At 32.9% G+C, this 9,197-nt stretch overlaps 1 pseudogene; it reads right to left on the bottom strand.

Annotated features, from left to right (window-relative positions):
* Positions 1 to 872: 872 nt before the first annotated feature.
* On the bottom strand, positions 873 to 8,765 carry LOC107917421 (insulin-degrading enzyme-like 1, peroxisomal; annotated as a pseudogene).
* Positions 8,766 to 9,197: the final 432 nt, after the last annotated feature.

Here is a 9,197-nt window from a genome sequence, read left to right as displayed (position 1 = left end):
TTGGAATATTAAAGTGCCTAAATTATCCTTGAAGTCCTTAGAGTTTGACTAGTACAAATATTCCTAATTTCCCTAAAAAACGCAATTATCTCGTACAGGGACTTATTGGATTGCGCAGGGCGGTGTTGCAACACAAGCCTGTAGTGTTGCAACATCAAATCCGGTGTCATGACATCAAAGGGCTGTGTCGTGACACCGAAAGCAGTTTCGCTCCAGGGCTTTGCTTTTGCTTCTGTCTTGGTGTCGCGATTTGGGCATCAGTTTTGGCCCGAATATGCATCTTTAGCTCCTAATTTATGCTACAAAACCATGTAACATTATTTAGATATATAAAATATAATAAAAAATTATTAAAAAGCATAAATTACTACTTTAAGCATGAAAACCTAATTATATATTAAGATGCTTTGATTTAACTATTAAACAAGTTAAAATTGTGTAAAAAAAGATGTAAATAATAGTGTAATTCGTGGCAGATCAATTATGCACTCACATGTCACTTCAATGTCATCAAAAATACCCTGCACTTGTGTGTGTTACAAATACTAATACCAAAGATTTCCATGTAATTGTTGTATATGATGAGATGATTGATGGGTCAATACCGATGCCCAAATTCACGTCTATTAGCAAGTTAACAAAAAGGTAATTTTAATTATTAATTTTGAATAGTTAAATGATCAAATTGAAATTTTTTATAATTTAACAATCAAAATGTATACTTATTAATAATTAAATGACCATAAGTGTAATTTACCCAAAATTTTAAACACATTTAATAACCTTTATTATATTCGATGCCATGCATATGCGCATAGGAAGTGTTGCATCTATTTGAAAACACACATCCCTATTGGGCCCTCACTTAAATGTGCATAAATAGAGTGCCATAGGATTAATTTGTTGAATATTCGAGTGACAACATTTCTGTTTCTGAACCAAGAGAATAAGTAAGATACAACACATCAAAAGATACAACACATCAAATCACAGACAAGAGGGATACTCTGTTTTTCTCCAATGTAGAACAATTTTATGAAAACTAACAGGAAAATATCTCTGTTTTTCTCCACGGCAAGCTTGCCTAATAAATAAGGGAGACCAAAGCCTCACCTAACTGAAGCATAAAGTGGTCGAGATCTTCTAAAACTAAAGATATCATCTATTTGGACGGTATTTGGTTGAACTGCTTCACTTTTCTGCGAGTTGTATTCGGCCAAATGTTGGTTCCCGTACACTCGCACGCTAAGTGTTATCTTTCGAGTTGCGCCAACTTTTATATTTTCATCAAAGAAATATATCAGTTCTTGTTGTGTAAGTTTCTTTAATGCATCAACCTGTTGGAAACAGATAGTAAAAGATGAACTATTTAAGATCAAACTAAAGTATTCATTGCGGATTAACAGTAAAGTAACATGTAGATGGGTTTTCTTAAATGAGTTGCCTTTCAATATTTAGAAAAATATCAAGATTGATTGTGATACCTCAGCTTCCCTCCTATCAAATTTGGGAGTCCTCCCACTAATGATCTCAGTCCAGTAAAATTGAGATTCTTCGCTTGAATTCTTGTGCTTCTCGAGCTTCATATTGATCAATGCATTTACGTTGCTCTGTGTAGGAATTTACGATTAGATGACAAGCTCTCATTCAAATCCAACCAAAGATGCATACAAACCACCTCACAAATTACATTGGTAACTTGAATCAAAAAACTTTGTGATGAAAGCCAAGTTTTTCTAACAAGGCTACTAGTGCTCTATAAAACCACCTCACAAATTACCTCTAGATTGTCGTGCAGGTAAAAGTTAAAGTCCATAAAAACCATAAAAAGCAAAAAGAACGAAATTACTTCCAGCAGAAGAATTCTCCATCTCACCTTAAAGTCATCCTTTGTCATTTCATACAGTTTACTCTCGAACATTTTGAGGAATGCCTCAACTCTGGTATCAATATGTCCAGGATCCTGTTAAGTGAGATTGTGTTCTTAAGTTAAAGGTATAAGGCAAGAGGTATATACAAACGAAAGAACCTGCTATTCACCTTTACTATAGACTGGATAATGAACTGCAACCCATGGATACCGGAATCATTCCTGATGAGAAACAATTAAAGACCTTAACATTTGGCGGAAAATTCTTGAATAAAATAAGGAGAAAATTTTTTCTTTCATACCTCAGCCTGAGGAGAGTAATGTATCCCAGCTGCTCAACGGATCTAAGCTGACGGAAGGCAGCTTGCTCTGCAATAAGGGCAACAAGCTGAAGCTTCACATTCAGTTTAAAATCATCTCGATGAACCTGACCATTCACATGTGATTCATGTCAGAACTAAATAAAGCCTAGATACTCAAGATGCATCATAATATCAACCACAAGCACACAGACACACACACTAACAAAGAAATAAAGCAAAAAAATAATCAGTTAGTGTCTAATTAGTGGAAAGACCTTCAGGTTGTCCCTGAGATGGGTTTCATGGGCCATTTTATTCCAGAATCAGCAGTAGTTGCCAAAAATATTTCCCACAATAATAGCCTTAATGCATACCATCCTCAACATAATCATGCAAAACTTTGTAAAATATCAATGTTGTTTCCATAGAAAACAAACATATACTTGTTTATTCACCAAAAATATGTTCTTTTCAGAGCCTTAGGGCTGCATTGACATGCATTAAAAAAATTTCCACGAAGCTTGGCACCACCGTAGGAGCCAACAAAGACACATGCAAGATTTCCGACTTTTGTATCTAGCACATGGTCTCTATAAAAGTTTTTTAAGACGTAACAGGTTGAGATGAATAAATGAGTTATACAACATTCTAACTAGTGGTCAATAAAAATTATCTTCATAAACATGAAAATGCCAAACGTCACAGACATGCTCCATTAATTGGCAGTGAAACAAAATAATAGAACTAAAAGAGGAAGAAGAAAATGAATTTTTTGTGAACTCTATGTTTATATTCTATTAAATGGTATATTCATATACATGTTAAAATATATGAAACCAGTATATTTTGGGATATATTTTAAAGTTATTTAGGTAGATAAATCTGATTTAGATAGATAAATCTCAGAATAAATCATTTGAGATATTCTAGGAATATTTTATTTTATCTTTTAGTAGACAGAACAGTTTTATTAAATGCTCAAACGAAAACTTTCATGGTATTAGAGTTAGGTTATCTTTAGTAGCATCATGGTTAAAACAGCCTTCATTAGAGATCTCGGAGGAAAGTTTTAACAGTTGAAACAACTAATAAAAATTATGAGGGCCAAAGTTCTCTAGAAGGGTCTTCATTCACTAAAGAACAACTAGAGCATCTACATAAACTTTTTCAATCACCATAATTTCGGAGGAATTCTTATCTACCTAACTCATCCAATAATCCTTCTTCCTCCTTTGCCCAATCAGGTACTGATTTTTCTGTTTTTTTCAATTCCGAGCCTTATAAAACAAACATATGGATCGTTAATTCTGGAGTTAGTGATCCCATGACTAGTAATCATTTTCTCTTTTCAACTTACACACCTTGTGTTGTGCAGGCTGCCAAACAGAATTTTCATTAAAGATTACAAAAATCTGTTTTCTTTTCTTGTCATTTTTTAACAAACATGAAGGAAAATGATTAAGGTCACCAATGTGCCATGACGTGGATCATATCTTCATCTGCTCTTGATTTTGGAACTGAAACAAACTGACAGTCAAAGCATGTTCTATTGTAAAGCAGAGGTCATAGGTACTAAAGCAACGTAAAAGCTAAAAAAAGGACCTTAGGACACTGTTACCTTCCCTTCAAAGGCAATTTTACAGAAGCACTGCATTTGATGACAGGCAATTGCCTAAGTTGTGGCTACCTTTACACAACTAGTTGCTGTGAAATTTACATAAATATCCATAGTTGAACTGTTCTTTTCTATTTGTCAGGGAAAAAAAATACCTTCTACCCCAACACAAATAAATATTGAGAGTGACTTGTGAAGGTTAGATAGCCCCTTGCCCTGCTATTCAATACTACTTGGCTATTGCCTTTTAACTGATGACATATGAATCCAACAACTCTTGAATATATCAAGCCTATGTGGTATAAGGTGTTAACTGGAGAATTTTCCAGTCAGCTATTGGTTTTGAAATTGAAGCCCCATCGTATGATGCAAAAATTTGGCATCTTTCATGCTCTTTTTTTTTTTTTTTTTGCTAGAAATTATTCCAAGAAACATCTACGCTGTAAAAAACAAAAATTTACTTTGAAGCTGTAGAGGTGATTTTAGGTTTTGGTGTATCAATGATGCCTTGAATTTTTAATCATTTTCAAACATGGCTATATATATGGTATACTTGGCCAAACTGTGGAGAAACATTCTTCTTTGGACTATCAAATTTAGAGTTGACAATGAGAAAAGATGACAGAATGGATGAAAAAAACTGCAGAATGGCCACAGGACATTTACACTAGATATAAATGTTAGGATGACTGTGAGCTCTAACAGTGAACTTATAATTTAAATTATTTTAAACTTCTTGCATTTTGAATTTCTTTCATTTGAAATTTAATTTAGTTCCTGGTCTTAAAGATTAGTTACCTTTTAATTTGAATTCTTTCATTTTGAATTTTGGGACTTATCTTTTGCTCAATCTTTAATGAGTATTTGGTTAACTCGCATGCTTTCCTCAATAAACATAGCATTTATTCATTGTGTGCTTTATACTCTCGTAAGCTCGACATGACAAAGGACCAACATTAATGAAAATCAAACAAATGTATAACGAATTCCTCAAGAGAGGAACAACAAATACATTCACATGGACCTAAATTAAATTTGATGTTAGTGAGAATTTTAAGGAGGAGAAACAAAAAGTTTCAATATCTGAATATTGGATGTAATTAACCTTAGGATAATTATTTAGTACATCGATGGTGAAATTTTTTAACTTTATAAGTAGGGTTGAGATTTTACCATGTGTCTTTAAATTATATTTAAAAAATTTTAAAATAAATAAATAAGATATGTGGAAAAATTTCAATCTCAATTGTGGAGTTAAAAATTTCTACTACCAATGTACCAAATAATTATTCTTAACCTTAAGACTAACAAATCACAATCATTGCTTTTTGTTACAGATTCCTTGGCTTAATTCTAGGATTATATTTTATTTTATTTCCTTATTTAGATTATGTGAACTTGTATATAAGCAAACTATCCCTAGAAATGAAATACAAGTAATTTTCATTAGTATATTTTCTTTTCTTATTTTCATATATATTCTTCTCTTCATTTTCGATAAAACTTTTTTTTCTTATTTAAATCATTAAGTAACAAATGACCAAGACAAACATGAAGGACAAGAGCACAGAAAGACAACAGCATGCTGACAATAAAAGGCAAGTGAAAATAAAAATTAATATTGCCTCTTGGTCATTACCTTGATTACTGAAAACCTGTCAGGTTTCACTTCAAATTTTGCAATTTTGTCGATTATGGTTTCTAGCAAGATCCTCAATTTGTGATTATAACCTGTCACCTGACAGTGATTAAATGATACCATTTTATTGAGTTAAAGAAATGATGAATACTATACACCACTGAGAAGTTGCACACATACATATAGAGAAAAAGAGAAATATTTACCACAAGAAAAATTTTCCCAAGGATCATTTCAAATTAAATACGTATTTTGAGCATCCATGTCATGTAAATTCTAGCTCCAATCTAACTTGAACACAAGGCAAACTACAGATTGGTACAAGAGTAAGGTGGGATTTTAGGTGTGGCAGTGTAAGTTAATTGTGTACTTTCTCCAAAGATTATACATGTTATGCATTTCAGTAAACTTCCCAAAAGCAATAGCAAAGAAGGGTCTCCATCAAACAAAGAGATAATAAAGTAGAGCAGCATTTGGGGTTTTCTTGATTTGGTAGTCCATTAATCTCAGTTACCTTCTAGCATTCAGAAAATCTTTTGCTTTTTGCCAAAAGAAGAAAATAATATAATTGTTTGAAACTAGAAGGTAATCATTATCATTTTGTTCAAAACTAAATTTTAAACAAACACAACCAAACAATTCAATGCAGACAAGATAGGAATCAGGTCAGGCATAGGTAAAAATGACCCCAGTAACCCTCCTTAGAAAATTTGCCAAACTCAAGCAACATTGAGCTTTAACCATGAAATATGCAACCCCACCTCCAAATTTCTGTGATAGACATCTAATTTCTGTCTCTAATAATATTCTTCACAAATAATATAATCCATTTCAAGAAATATTGCTTTTAAGATAGGTATGTATGTGTCATAAAAATTCATTACCTTATCCATAGATAATTCCTATTTAGTTCAAAGGAAAAAGGTTATCATATGGAATCACATTAATGCCACGAAAATAAAAATAAAAAGAACACCCGAAAACCACTATCTGTGCACCTTACATGATAACGAAGACCAGCAACTCGGGCATAATAAGCTGAAGCATGGAAGACAAAACTCGGAATTAGTAAAGAAGATAATCCTACTCAAATGATAAGAACAATATACTGTCATTATTAAAGGCTTTGCATATCACAAACTATGCCTTTGGACATTTAAACCACTGTGGAGAAACATCACAGTAAAACACTAAAGAAAAATCATCAGCATTTATCATTCCATATTCATTCAAGTAATCCATCAAAAACGGTGTAAAAAGATCTGTAAGAACCTCAGTTTCGGGAGAGTTGCTAGCATGGGGGCAGTCAAAGTTTATCTTAAATATGCCTTTGGAATAAAGAACACTGTATCAGGCTTGTACCATAATTTTGAATAGGATGACTTTCTTAACAAAACTGGAAGCTTGATCTGTTCCAGAGGATAATCATATGAGAAGATAGAATATCTGTAAAAAGAAGGTGATTATAATAGAATCAAATGAAAGACTCATCAAACCTTCTCTTGTGCATTCTTAATAGATAAGTTTGTTGGTATAAAGACATTTGGTGCTGGTAGATGCAGGTTTTCATTAGGAGCCGAGGACATCCATGCCTGCAGTCAAAGAAAGATAGATAAAGCACCTTTTTTTTCGGTAGAATCAAAAGACTAGTTCATCCATAGACAATGAAATATTATACAAATGTTATAAACATATCATCAGCAAGATCTGACCACAGACCTGAATTGTTGAGGGGCTAGCTTTCTCAATGGAATATGCAGTACCATACCATGGCTCAACCTTGTCAGTCAGTCCTTCAAATTTCTTTGACTCCCAAAAGATTCTGTCAAAAAAAAAAAGGCTTATCAGAAATTAAATGTATCAGAGCACAACCACAACTTCTCTTTAGTGCTAAAACGTTCCCAGATTGCTCCCACCAACTGTTTGTAATGAGATAAATAAGATTAATAGCAATTCTGTTTAGGGAGAGCTCCAATGACCTAAGGCATGTGCATTTGGTAACTTGGCAACCCATTTATTTAGTAACATGTATAATATAATTCAAAAAAACACAGAACAGAAATTTTGAATGCCAATGTTAAGCAAAAGCCTCAAACTAATGATACAGCTAGATCGTTTTTTGAAAATTTATAAGAATTTCAAATGGAGGGCCAAACAAATCAATTAGACATATACTTGCATTAAAATGGAGGTAAATACTTCTGTCTCTAATGGGACAATTGAATACTTGAAATCTTACAGTTTAACCTAACTCAAACATGTACCTAACACTCTCCGGAGAAAGCTCATTTAGTATCTTCTTTATGGTGGTTGGATTGAAATCCGAAGGCAATGATGATCCAACCAACCAATCTTTTTCAAGTTATCTCTGAAAATCACTTTCCAAAATATCATAATCAAAGCATCAACATAAGATCATCAGTGTTGAAGGAAATGCACTAATAGAGTGAACAACTTAGATGAGGGCAATTGAGACATAGAATGACAATCTAAAGTAAGTCCTAAAGGTCAAAGCTAAATGAAAGTTTTCAAGAGAGCTTTTAATAAACTATTCTATTTTTTATTAACTAAAGAACTGAACTTAAATAGAGAAAAGAGTCCTAATTTTAGTTGGGAAAATAATTTCCTTATTCTAATAAACTACTAAAACATACAGAAAAATAATTCCCTTATTCTAATAAACTACTAAAAGATAAAATAAAATATTCCTATAATATAAATAAGATTTATCTACCTAAATAAATTTAAAATATATACATATTTCAACACCCTCCCTCAAGTTGGTGCATATATATCAATCATACCCAACTTGCTTACAAGAAAATCAAAGCTTGTCTTAGAGATCATTTGGTGAGTATGTCAAGAATCTATTGTTTTGGAGGAACAAACGGCATGCACACTTGGCCTTCTTCAATCTTCTCCTTGATAACGTATCTATCAATCTCAACATGTTTGGTTCTGTCATGCTGGACTAGGTTGTGAGCAATACTAATGGAAACTTTGCTATCACAGTACAACTTCAGTGGTGAAGTTATTGGTTTCCTCAGCTCTTCCATAATTCTTTTTAACCACATCATTTCACCATTGATCTAAACTCAGCCTCTGCACTACTTTTTGCTACAACACTTTTTTTATTTTGCTTCGCCAAGTCACAAGGTTTCCCCAAACAAATGTACATTGTCCTAATGTAGATCTTCTATATGTTATTGAGCCTACCCAATCGTCATCTGTATAAGCTTCAATCTCTCTTTGTTTGGATTTCTTGAAGAATAAACCCTTTCCAGATGAACTCTTCAAGTTTCTTAGAATCTGAAACATTGCTTCTTCATGTTCCTCCATTGGGGAGTGTATAAATTGACTCACTAAGCTCACTACAAAAGCCATGTCTGGCCTTGTATGTGATAAGTAAATTAACTTACCAACTAATCTTTGGTACTGCCCTTTATCAACTAATCGACCTTCTTTATTTCTAAATTTTACATTTAGATCAATTGGTGTGTCAGTTGGGAACAACCACTCATCCCAGCCTCTTTTTAAAAGATTAATCACATATTTTTTCTGAGAAACCACAAGATCCTTCTTTGATCGAGCAACTTCCATTCCAAGAAAGTATTTCAAATGACCCAAGTCTTTGATCTTAAACTTCAATGCTAGATGCTCCTTGAGACGCCTTATTTCTTCCACATCATCTCCTGTAAGAATGATATCATCGACATAAACTATAATAAATGCTATTCTATCTTTTTATGAATGTCGATAAAACATTGTGTG

The sequence above is a fragment of the Gossypium hirsutum genome, chromosome A01 (genome assembly GCF_007990345.1).
Source record: "Gossypium hirsutum isolate 1008001.06 chromosome A01, Gossypium_hirsutum_v2.1, whole genome shotgun sequence".
Classification (NCBI taxonomy): domain Eukaryota; kingdom Viridiplantae; phylum Streptophyta; class Magnoliopsida; order Malvales; family Malvaceae; genus Gossypium; species Gossypium hirsutum.
This window is presented reverse-complemented; position numbering and strand designations above follow the sequence as displayed.